The sequence below is a fragment of the Symsagittifera roscoffensis genome, chromosome 10 (assembly GCF_963678635.1).
Source record: "Symsagittifera roscoffensis chromosome 10, txSymRosc1.1, whole genome shotgun sequence".
In the NCBI taxonomy this organism is placed as follows: Eukaryota; Metazoa; Xenacoelomorpha; order Acoela; family Convolutidae; genus Symsagittifera; species Symsagittifera roscoffensis.
This window is the reverse complement of record NC_087071.1, coordinates 32515634-32528630: the sequence shown is the minus strand read 5'-3', so window position 1 is coordinate 32528630 and position 12997 is coordinate 32515634. Positions and strand designations below refer to the sequence as shown.

Sequence of the window (12997 nt, the reverse complement as noted above, 5' to 3'; positions counted from 1 at the left end):
CTCCTAATGCAAAAATTTTGATCATCTCAAAATCTCAACATTTAAAACATATCGACAAACTTCAAAAACCAAAACTTAATGGAAATTTTTTTTTCTCAATTTCTACTTAGTCTTTCTCTGCGCATTTTGTTTCTTTTGGTATTAACGTACGAGGTAGTTGCCTGAACAGATTTTTTTCCGTTTGAAATCTTTCGGATTTCCAAATTTTTTGGTATTAACTGTTGTGTCAAAAGTGGTAATTTTTGGGAAAATAGGGTCTTTCGTGTCTAATACAGGTGATAGATGATATATATATAATAGGGATTTTCTTACTATTAGTCGTTAATTAAAACTATGCTCTCCTTTACACTAAAATATCCCAATTAGGACCATAAAATAGGAAATTTGCGACAAATGAAAGGCACAATGAGGACGGTTCAATCGTGTTCCCAACCAATTTAAGTTTATCGAAACACTACCCGAACGTTACTAAAATTGTTTTAGCAATACTCAACTGTCAATGTGGATGTTCTTCCTGATGACCATGGATGTGCCTGGAGCACGTCTCGCGGCTTGCCGCTCTACCAATAAATTTAACATTAATGTGATTAAATACTCAAACACAACTCAAGGGAATGTACTTAACCATCAACCAAAACATATAAACTTTCGATTCGAAGTAATTTACATCAAAATAAAACTTTAAAAAAACAGAAAAACGAATCAGATCTTTTTCGGAAACAATATCTAATTTGTCATTTTAAATTTTTTATTGCCTTTCGCTTTTTCTTAATTATAGATTACTTTTGTTTAGTTTTACGCTTTCTCTGTAACTGTTTCTGGTCCCAGATCCTTGATGCGTGACTTTTTTTGTAACCTTCGGAATCCCTGAATTTTCTGTCTTCACTAGGTTAGCAAGCTAAATTGATCTAATCGGAGGGTCCGAAATTTCAACGTCTCTATCACTATCCACAGAGCTACTTAGAGGGTTGCTTCAAAACTGCTTTTTTAAATAGGCTCTTTATACTAGCAACGCTCTAAATCGAAAGGTGAAAAACCACGAAAAGTTTTATTGAAAACTTTTTATTTTTTCATCTTTTGATATTTTATCTCCGCACTGTTTCTTTTTTCAGAGAGTTGAACCACGAAGTAGTTCACTGCGCAGACGCTTTTTCCGTTCAAAAATTTTCGGATCTCCAAATTTTTGATATTTTTGGTTGGGTCGTTAATTTCGTTTTTCGGGTCTAATACCGGAGATAGAAAATATATAACAATAATATTGGAATAAAATCTGTATTTGTATAAAGTATATATACAGTCAACAATTTGGTAAGTGAAATGATATTTAATTAATCTTTGCAAAATCTGATCGAGCGATGATCCGATAAATACTAAGTAAAATTAGCAATTTTCTACTGGACAGAATGATGAATGGTTAGATACACAGTAGTCTTGGGTAACAATAAAATTTTGATAAAAGTTTTCTGAGACAGAGATAAAAAGAGATTTTGCATTGTAGTCCGAATAAAAGGTTGGATATGCTTGACACATAACAGATGCCATCATCGATTACTTGTTGAAAATGATTTTTATCTTTATTGAATTGCTTATATAGCAGTTCCATCACCTACGCAATGTCCATATTTGGATCATCACCTACTCATTATTCCATATAACGTAAAAATAATTTATTTGGAATGTACAGTGAGTCACCTACATTTCTTTATTTCTATAAATTTTTAAATATCATTATTTTGGAAAATCTACTACTGATCAGTTGGCTCTGAGTCTCAAATCAAAAATGTATTCACGAAAAGATATCATTACCAGCTATATTGAAATTGCTAAGAACCAAAACAGATTTGGGAGATTTTCTTGGTCCCAAAAACCCTACAACGGAAAAATTTACTTTGAACCTTGCTTCCATTTGGTAAAGAAAACTGAATCGGGACAAATCGAAAAAACCCAGCAAGTCTTTCTTGGTGAAAAAAAGGGGAAAGGATATCAGCAATACGGAATACTGCTGAAAACCTTGAACTTGTTCCTGTACTCTATTCTGACAAAGATTCAACCATGGAGCAGGAACTTGCGAACTGTCACGCGGTGTATGACGTAGCAACATACAAGAAGAGAAGGGTGTGTGTCACAATCAAAAAGTACAGTGTGAACAAGCCACCCTACATTCAGATTCGACTCTTCACTGCAAAGGAGAACGAAGTCTTGAAGCAAGTTGCCTATGTCAACTATACTTTGAACGAATTCAAAGAATTCGCCCAAATCTTGGCAGATTTAATGTTTGTTGAGAACTGTAATGTTCAATAATGTTGTTGAGTGATAATATTATAGTAGTTTAATTCAAATATTCATCTACTTGAATCATTTTTTAAAATTTTTTTGAGCTGTGCAGAATGAGTTGGAACATTGCATTGGTTTTTCTAGAAACCCTGTTTTGAAGCTTCAAAATCAATTGGGACTTTTTCATATCGTCTTAGAAGAAAAGTCCCAGAAATCTTCACTAACAGTTTTGGAATCTCAAAATTAACTAGAATTGCAAGAGTTGGATACAGAATCACAAATTTCTCAATTTGAGTGGACTTTGAATAATGGAAGACGAGAAGTTTTTCTAAGTTATTGTCCAGATACTAAAAAAATAGATCTTATAGAGTATCGTAGAAAAGGAAACACTGGGAAAAACCATCAATAATTTCAGTTGGAAAAAGAAGAGTATGATAAACTGGTTCGTTTAATCCCCTCGGTTTTGTCTTACGTAAAAACATTCAAAAAAACTTGTATCATTATTGACGAATGCACTGTAGAAAGTGAACGTTCGGAAATTGAGTGAAATTCTTAGAAATTTTGATTTGATCAAGCATGACTTTTCATCAAATACAAAAAGAAAAACTTAGTTTCTTTGTACCTTTATTGTTTTTGTCCCAAACATGAATTTGAAAGAAATGGACCAAAAGTTTCCTTTGGGGGGTCTAATTGGATACGGAAATTCTTTTATGGATTACTTTTTGCAAATTCAAAATTTGTCAGACTTCATGCAATTTTACATGATGCAGCTGGATCTATGAAGTCTACTAGTTATAAGGGACGTGGTCACGAAACTGGATTGTTCTTCTGTTTATATGTTAAAATTTTTGCTTCATCAGTATATGCATTGTTCAATTGTTAGTTATTTTAACTAAATTTTTCAGCGAAAACAGTAACCATCATGAGTCTAGTTGTTTTGAATATTGAGTGTATTGAAAAAAAAATATTGAAAGAAGTAGGAGTTTATAAAAATGGAAAAACTGTGGGATATTCCTTTCTTCCCTCCAAAAAATTCAAAGCTACATCTCAGTCTGCATGGTGTACGATTGGAACAGTGGCCATGAAAATTATAATGAGCTTGAAAAAAAATTGAAAAAATTAAGAGCTCCAGAAACGGAGTTTTTTGCAAAAGGTTATGAAAAATGTAAAAGTCTGTCAGACTATATGGAAACAAGTTTACAAACTTGGATGACTACGCATGTCCAAACGTTCAGAATTTGATTTTCAAAGATGAATAATATGAATGGAGGTGTAGCAACTACCCATTTTGTCATGCAAATATTCTTCACTGTGCAGAAAGAAAAGCATTTGCATATGGAACATAGACTCGACGTTTTTTTAAAAAATTGTAAATAATCTAAATAATTTTGTTTTATCATGTTTTTGAAATTTAAATGTTAATCATTATCAATTTTTTTTTCATTTCATAGTTGAGATGGGTGATGAATGTGACATGCAATTAATTTCAGGAAATTTTGTTTTTGATGAGGAGAATCAAGAACAAAAGTCATGGAAGTTTTTCGGGCGTACATGTAATAGATCTCTTTTAGTTTTTATGTACCAAATTTTTTGTCATAGTTTTAATACTAGCATGTGCAATTGTGCGAATAATGTTATCCACTACATGTGAAGAAACAACACTTTGCGTAGCAATTTTATCAAGTACAGTCGTTTATATTTTACCTTCTCCAAAGCTATGAATATAATAATTTCTACCAAAGAACGAGTTTTTATTCGCTAGTTGGACCGAGTGGATCTGGAAAATTGCATCTTAATTTTGAGTGGTTAAAAATTGGTACATTTCAACCAAAGTTTGACAAAATTTCTTATTTTTATCAACCTTATCAACCTCTTTATGGACAAATGCAAAGAAAAAATCTTAAGTTTATCCAAGGAGTTGACTTTGAACTAATTGAAAACCTTCTCAATAATGGAACAAAATACTTGTTAACATTAGATGACTCTTGTGAAGAAATTTCAAATACTAAGCAGTTTTTACAAATAGCTACTGCTGGAAGACACAGGGGACTGAATACCATTTATATTAAGCATAACTTGTTTCATCAAAGCAAATTGGGAAGAGATGTTGAGTTACAAAATACACATATAGTTTTATTCAAGTCACCGAGAAATGTTTTACAAATCAATACATTAAGTCAACAGCTAGGTCTAGGATCACAATTGAAAGAGTGGTATGAAGATGTAACATCTTGCTAGATTTAATCATTGATTTAACTCCAAAAACAGTTGACTCGCTAGGATATTGAATAAAGAGTGGTTCAGTTCCATCAAAATTTTATCTACCAGCAGGAACAGAAACAAAGTTTTTGGACGATGAGCATACAATACGTCTCTCTCCTCCCAATATTTCAAACAATTTCCCAAAAACTTCAAAAACAATTCATCCTCCATTGTCCCTCAGCGAATGTCTAGTAAACTTGCTAAGAGGCGAGCTAAAGGATCCTCGAAAAGTAGACGTAGTAAAATATCGAAGAGGAATATCAGAATTCACACGAAGAAGAACTTCACTGCATAAAAGGAGAACTATTTTAAGATCGCCAAAAGGCTTACAATTAATATCTGTCATCACTCTTTTTGTCATTAAACGTTTGGCATAGTAAGGATCAGTTTGTTCTAATTCCTTACTCACTTTATCAATCACAAAGTACACTTCCAAAAAAAAAATTGGAACAAAATCAAGAAAAAGAGGAGATTGCACCAAATGATTTTGATTCTATTTACAGTGCTGTATATGCGAAGTTGAAAACGAGTAACAATAAACACCTTAAAGGTTTAATTTTAAAATCTCCTAGATTTAGACTGATTCAGTCAGAAAAAATCATATTAGATAATCGAGACACAAAAGAATCAATTGTAGACTTTGTGTGTGCACTAAAGCAAAAAAATACCGACTTTCCCGATGTTTACTTTACCATTTTGGAAGCAAATCAAATTCCACCTAAACTTGTTATCAACAAGAATGCCAGAGCGAAAGACAGAGGAACTTGGATCCCTTTCAAAATCTGAAAAGGTAAATCCGAACAGTAAAACTTGAGCAAAGCAAGCGGATTGTCAAAAAAGAAAGTAGAACAATACTTACAAACCAAAAGATCGTATATAAAATTTGGTCCTTCAATCAGACGTTTTCGAAGGCTTCAAGCATTTTCAAAAAATATAAATGGAAATTGGTGTATGGATTTGGCATTTGTGGACAAACTAGCGAGTCAAAACAAGGGAATCAAATATTGATTGGTTGCTGTTGATGTTTTTTTGCGATTTGTCAGAGTCCAAACAATGAAAACTAAATATGCCAAAGAGACTTTACAAGCTTTCAGAAAATTGATTTCTCGAAAAAAAACACTCCTAAAAAATTTTGGGTTGATAAAGGAACAGAATATTTGGGAACTTTCAAAAAAATTTCGCAAGAATAAAAACATTGAAGGTTACTCGAAAAGGAGTGAAACAAAAGCTGAATTTGCAGAGAGAGCTATTCGATCATTAAAACACATAATTTACCGTTACATAGAAGAACATGATGAAAAATTTATTCACAAGTTGCCGCAATTAGTGGCTACAATGAATTTTCGCATCAATAGATCCATTGGGAAATCATCTAGAGATGTCAAGATCCTGAAGCTATAGATTTCCTCTCAATTCTGTACAATAAACCTCTAACAAGGTATAAGAAACTAAAATTCAAAGTTGGAGACAGAGTGAGAATTTCAAAGAATAATATTTTGTTCCAAAAAGGATAAAAACCTCAATTTGCAGATGAAATTTTTGAAATTTCGGCAATATCTACAAAAAAGCCTCCTACATACATCATCAAAGATCTCGACAAAGAAGAAATCCTGGGAAAATTTTTTGAAAAAGAGCTGAAAAAGTGTTCTGATTAAAGGTAAATCATTTTTTAAACTAAATTTCTATCGATCAGTTGTCATGGATTCTTTTAGTATTGAGTTGGCTTCCAACTCTTCTTTTAAATGTTATCCGAATAATAGTCTTGGTTCTTTTACAGATTTTCTACCCGAACAAATACATTTGAAAAGAGAATGGGAGATTGCTACTTCAGAAATATCATACCCTTCTTTGTACCAAAATATTACAGAGGGAAAGTTAACATACGTAGATGGTAGAGAAAGTTCTGAGGAGAAAAGAAAGTTTGTACCGATGAACATTGAACCAGGAGTGTATGCAAGTTTTGTTGATATATTTGTAGCCATGAACAACAAAATTCGAGAACTTCTAGGTGCTCAAGTTTTTGAATATAACGGAATCTATAAATCAGAGAAAAAATTACACAAAAGGTTGCCGTTCTTTTAGCTGAGAATCAATCAGTGTTTATAATTCAGAGTGCTGATTTGAGTCACATTTTTGGTTGTGATTTAGAACAAAATCAAACAGAGGTTATAATGAAAGGAAAATGTCCACATTATCCTCAGTCTTCTTACGACATTATAAGAATACATTTCCTAATGATATATAGTGATATTATAGAATATAACATAGTCGGTGATACAAAAACTCTCTTATTGCGTTGTATTCCATTTATCTCCTATAATTTCTACAGGACAGTCAATCCTTTTACAAATTTAGAGTTTAAAAAGCTGTTGAAAATTCTTTTCATAGTATCAAGATAGAATTATGAGATAGTACAGGCAAAAAATTCCTTTTGTGTCCGTAGAAATTACTCGAGTTGTTCTGTTGTTTCGCAAGATTTCGAATAATAATTTTTGATTTAAGCTTCATACGAAATGGTTGTTCAAAACTCAGCAGATTTCCCTATTTTTGGCGGACATGCAAGACAACGTTTTGGAAACAATTATGTCATCTTACACACAAGAAGTACTTCTCTGGATTTAAGCAGTATTGAGTTTGAAATTGAAACGGATCGTAATCTCTACTTGGATATGCGTGATACCCATCTTAGCTTAAAGCTTTAACTATTCAAAGGAAGATTGTTTGAACTTTCAAAAAAGAAAAAGCAGAACATAAAGCGAAATCGGAGGAAGATTCAAATGAGGAACACAAACTTACTTAAGTTATGTAAACAATCTACTAAATTCTCTATTCTCCAACTGTGAAGTTTATTTTAACAATACAATGGTTTTCAATGCCAATGGGTATATCCTCATAAGTCACAAATATCGAACAAATTCAACTTATCGGCAGTGAGTAATAAAGGAATACTTGCTCGTCATGGATACAGTTTGGAAGAATATCCTGATGCATTTGATATGGATCCATTCACTGATAGAGCAATTTCCTTGGGAAAACTTTTTCACTCTATGGGAGGCTCGCCATTGATTTGATTACTTGCGAAAAATTGTTGCTACCAAATACCAAAGTTCGAATTAAACTTATTCGAGCTAGACCGAACTTTTACATGCTATCTGATAATCCAAATGTCAGTCTGAACATTGTTGATTGTTCGCTGTTTACAAGAAGAGTTCTAGTTGCTGAACCTAATCATCAATACTTGCAATGGAATCTGGAAAGAGAGCCTGCTCAATACAATTACATGGAAACTATAGCAAGAACCCTTATCATTCCATCTCGTCGAATCCAATTCATTCAAGAAAAAATATTCAATAACGCCCCAATAAGGAGAATAGCTGTTGCAATGAATACAAATTCAGCTGTTGCGGGACCTTTTCATGAGAACCCTTTCAGCTATCAGCAGTTTCATTTGACAGAGCTAAGAAATATTCGGGGTGGAAGAGCAATTGTTTCATTAGATACAACTTCTCCTTGTCGTCCTTATGTTACAAGAATGAAAGCAATGCAGTTTATCGAAGATTTCCCAGCACTTCCCATGGAAGTTTTTCAAAATCACTATATTCTAGTTTTTGACTTGACTTCACTACAGGATGCAGCTGAACAGTTGCATTATCCAGAACTTAGTGGAGAAAGCTTGAGATTAGAAATGTTTTTTTTTTTCAGTTTCCCTTTGAGCAAGTAACGGAAGTGATAGTCTTGAGAGAAAGACTATCAAATGTTCAAATTGACAAAATCGGAACAGTTGCTTGGGTTTTTTTGAGTTTTCGGGTTCTTTCAAAAATGTTGTAACTTTTGTGGGACTTTTCATTGTTATTGTCTCTGTATTATCTATCTTGTTTTTCTTCAGACCTAAATCTCCAGACAAAGCAGATAATGAATGCTGTTTAATTGAAAACCCACAAATTATATTCAACCTAGACTGTAAAACAGTGTTCAATAACCTTTGTCCAGTTCAAAAGGTTTGTGTATGGGAGTTTGTTGATTCAATACCTAAATGCGCGTAAGTCAGTAACTTTAGGTTTTTTTCACCATAAAATACAATATCAAACTATCTATTTCTTTGTTTTAGATGTAAATCAGGTAACAATTGCAAAGATGGAGAATTTTTCACTTCTGCAACTTATTGAAAGAATTCCTGAACTCAGGATCAAGTTCATGGGATCTTACCCCTCTGATGAAGTACCTCAACTAACAAAATAGTCTTTTGCAATTGTTAACTCAGCTCCAAGCAATGATAGAGGGGGGCACTGGATCGTGATAGCTCGATTGGATAAAACTTACTTCTTTGCTGATTCTTTGGGTCGAAAAAGAACAGCTTATTCCTTTCTAACAAAAAAGTATCGGCGAATGGTTCCCAGAAAATTACAAAAAACTGATAATTTGTGTGGATTTTAGGCAATTTATTCAGCATTTCTTGATTTCAAAATCCACCAGACAAATTTAATTAAAATTCATGATGTGCATGTATTGAATTTAATAAGTAATTTTTTGTAAATGTTAGTTTTTTATTTGTAAGTAAAAAATATTGTAGTAACTTCACTATACGATGCAGTGATTTATATACTTTCTTTAAAAAAATTTTTTCTCTCAAAAACTTGAGTTTTTCGAAACTTCAGTAGGTTTTAGAATTGCTTCAAGTAGATAGAAAATAAAAAAATCTAATATGTTAGTTAATAAGTCGAATTATAACAAACTTTATCGTGTTATGAAGTTTTTTGAAAAATTTTCAGCTTTTCGATAAAACGTCTAAGTTTTTACCCAAAAACGCTTACCATTGACTTACCATGCATCAAAAAACTAATTGAAAAACTTCATTACACCATCTACCTTCATAATTAACCTTTGCTATTTATAAATTAGATTACACGCGCCAAATTTTTTGCGAAAAACTAGACATTTCAACTCAAAAACCAAAAAAATTACGTTTTTTTTCTCTTACCATCACACTGAAACCGTACCATTAGTATTCCCTATCTTAATACAGTGTAGACTCTATATCCAATGTTAATACATAGCTGGTAGACCGGATGCTCTATTCCCTATCTTAATACATGGGGGTCTACCACCTCCCCCCTGATCAGCCTCAACATCTACTACTAACATTTTGTTTTTGACTTTTCCTTAGTTATACAATGATACATGATATGAATAATCCCTCTTGACCACTGGCCAACATCAGTTATCCTAATTTTTTTCGTTTTTCACCGTCTCGGCCTAGCCAGTTAACTTTAATCTGCTCAAGGGTTATCCAATAAGTTACAGCTATTGCTGGGATTCGGCTCCCCAGACAACGTAATCATTGTTAAATACACGTCTAAAAATCATAATTTTAGATAATAATAGCGAATGTGACACATTGGGTCCATTAGAGATCCTCGACCTGATTTTCTGTTGCACTTAAACAATCGATTGATATTGAGTTAACTTAAATCTGTTCGAAAAATTTCGGATCTCCAAAAATTCGATGTTAACAGTTGGGTCGAAAATCGGGTTTTTGGGGTCTAATACCGGAGATAGACAATTCATAAAAAGGGGATTAACCTACTATTAGTAGTTAAAAAAAGTTATGAACTCTTTTACACACCACAAAAGCTTAAAAAAGACCTTAAATAGGAAACTTGCAATCGATGGAGGTTAAAAACTTACCTGTCCAAAATTGTCGGTGACTAGTGTAGCTCTAGACACAGCAGGAGTCATCAGAAACAACATCCACAACGACTGTTGGTTATAACTTTAACAATTTTAGTGTCTTTCGGTGGCTATTTTGATAAAGTAACAACTTAACTTTATCAAAATAGTCACCAAAAGACATTAAAATTGTTAAAATTATAACCAACAGTCGTTGTGGATGTTGTTTCTGATGACTACTGCTGTGTCTAGAGCTACATTAGTCACCGATAAATTTCTCCTTAACGTGCGTTAATACTTTTTTTTTCGTCTGAAGAAAAAGTTTTTTCTTTTTTTAAGTTGTACACTAGTTTTGTTTAGTTTTACGCTTTCTCTTTAGTTGACTTTGGTCCCAGTTTTGAGTGAAGTGGGCTCGCGGCTTCTCACTTAGTACTCCGACCCCCGATTTTTTCGGTCTGAACTGAATCTTATCTAAATTGAACTTGTCGGAGGGTCCAAACCTCCTACCTAGCTCATTGCAGGACAATAAGGCCTCTAACCCGGACGAACGCCCTGAGCGGAGGGTTCGTCACTAAAACATTTGCTGATAAATATAGTGTATTGCCTTGAGCAGCATCTAACAGGAACGCCATTTTTAATTTTTCTAGGTGAGATCGGTTTTGATTTCAACTTTCTGAGGATCAGACTCTCATTTGAAAATTGCCTGCTCTCATTCTTGGTTTGAAGCGTCATATCATCGGAAAAAGTAAAAAGGTTTTTTCAAGGCTTCATAAGGAAGAACGAAAACTACAGACAGTGGATAAATTAGAAGATGAGTCAGATTTTTAGTTGAACTATTGAAACATTTTGCTTTTTTTAAATTCTCTATAAGTGTATTTCCTTAGACAGTCCCAAACATGAGCGCCATAGAAACGTCGTTTTAACAATTGCGCAGAAAGTACAGAGTGACGGAGGATAGAACAAAACCCTCTCGATGACTGGTTGACGTCATTTTTAACTTAATCCTGTTAGTTTTTCACCGTCTCGAAGTAGCTAGTTGATTTCTGGCTCGTTTGAGGGCTTATCATCTCGTTACAGCTTTTAGGCCATCAGCCTAACGAAATATACTTAGCCTTAGTTGACAAACTTAAAATTTACATGTTTCGATCTTGGACTCCCAGACAGCGTAATTATTGCAAAAAACAGTGCTAAAAACCTTTGTTTTAATTACACTTCCTCAACTACTCATGTTTGAAATAATCGATTGCAATTGAGTTATGTTGAATCAGTTCAGAGCGGTAGAGCAGCTAAAAGGTTGTAATTGTTTATGAAAAAGTCACTAGACACTAGGCCACCTATTCCATTCTCTTCTGGAATTAGTTCCGTTTTTTCTTATGTTCCTCTGTTCGGGAGGGTTCGGATCTGTCCAAAAGAACGAACTAACCTTTCGGTTTCACTCGCTCTCGCATTTAAGCGTCGTTTGCGTGATGGGTCCGGCTGCTTCAAATCGATAGCTGTAATCTTTTTTTTCCTGTGACACGACCTTTTTTTGTGTGTTATTCGGTTGTTTGGTGTGACACGAGTCGCAAAGAAAAGGCCGTTTTATAGTATTTCTCATAAGATTTTGATTTCCAGAATAATCCAAGCTTCTTTACTTCGAATTAGTTAGATAGGCTTTTATTGTCGTTTTCTTCGTGCGATTGAAGGTTCCGCTGTGCCATCCGCGGGAATGGAACAATAACGAAATGCATGAGAGCAGCTGTACACTGGAAAGGATCCGTTTTGGTTGAGATTGCTACTGCAGAGATTGTAAAATGTGTATGGGCACGCACAAAAATTGAATTATTTGTAATATATTTTGGAACAAGATCAGTTCGGAGTTCAATAAATAAATCAGAGAGTAAAACAAGTAAAACCAGATCCATTTCCAGAGAAAACTATTTCAAAAACATTTGCTCTCACCAAATAATTTCATATAAAATGAAACCAGAACAGTCATCGCGGGAACAAAACTTCCTCAAACATTGCAGAGGAAGGTTTTTTTGATAAAATACTTTTTCGATGAAATAAGTTTTGAATTCATTTTAAATTCTAGATTTTTTTTCAGTAATTTCTCGAGATGAGAGCGGTTTTGAGTTTGATTTTCTGACGGATCAGAATCTCATTTAAAATTTGCCTGTAACTCAACTTAGTTTCAAGCGTCAAATCATCTAAGACAGTAGAAAGGTTTTTTAAGGCATCATAAAGACGAATGAAAACTGCAGACGGAGGATTATTAGAAGAAGAGACAGATTCTTACTAAACTTATTAAAACAATTTGCTTTTTTCTATATTCTTTTAAGGTTAAGTGTTCTTTTCTTTTAGTTTTACAAAGCCAATGATTTATACACCCATGAAGCATGCAGCTCGATCAAATTCAATTCTTGGGCTATTTAGAAAAAGGATTCTTTCGCGTGTCAAATAATTTTTCTGAAGAGCTTACCGAAGAGATCTTTTTACTAATAGAGCAAAAATGTAGCAAACTATTTCAAGCAGTAAGAGAATCTGTGTCAAAAAATTATGGATTTATGTCGAAAACATTACGAAATTACGAATTCTTTGAATTGTCAATTTCCTTTATCTTTCAATTTTTAAGAAAAAACTGACGTGGAAAGAAGAATGTGTATGATTGAATCTCCAAAACATTTCTATGATCTTGAGTTTAGATCAGTTTGCAGTAAGTTTGGTCTATTAAACGTATCATGAGTCTGGAACTTTAAAATCTTTGAAGTCAAAAATTAGGTTCTTTTTTCAGATTTTTTTTAATTTTTTAATT

General features: G+C 33.3%; 2 protein-coding genes across 2 annotated transcripts in view; both read left to right on the top strand.

The window, feature by feature from the left end:
• Positions 1 to 12997, top strand: part of LOC134855149 (histone acetyltransferase KAT6B-like) — a 228685-nt gene that overhangs the window by 101160 nt on the left and 114528 nt on the right. The gene's annotated exons all lie outside the window — the stretch shown is intronic.
• Positions 12482 to 12997, top strand: part of LOC134855152 (serine/threonine-protein kinase RIO1-like) — a 127196-nt gene continuing 126680 nt past the window's right edge. The window contains exon 1 of the mRNA XM_063871567.1: positions 12482 to 12494. The gene's annotated coding sequence lies outside the window, so the exon portion shown is untranslated. The remainder of the gene's footprint in view (positions 12495 to 12997) is intronic.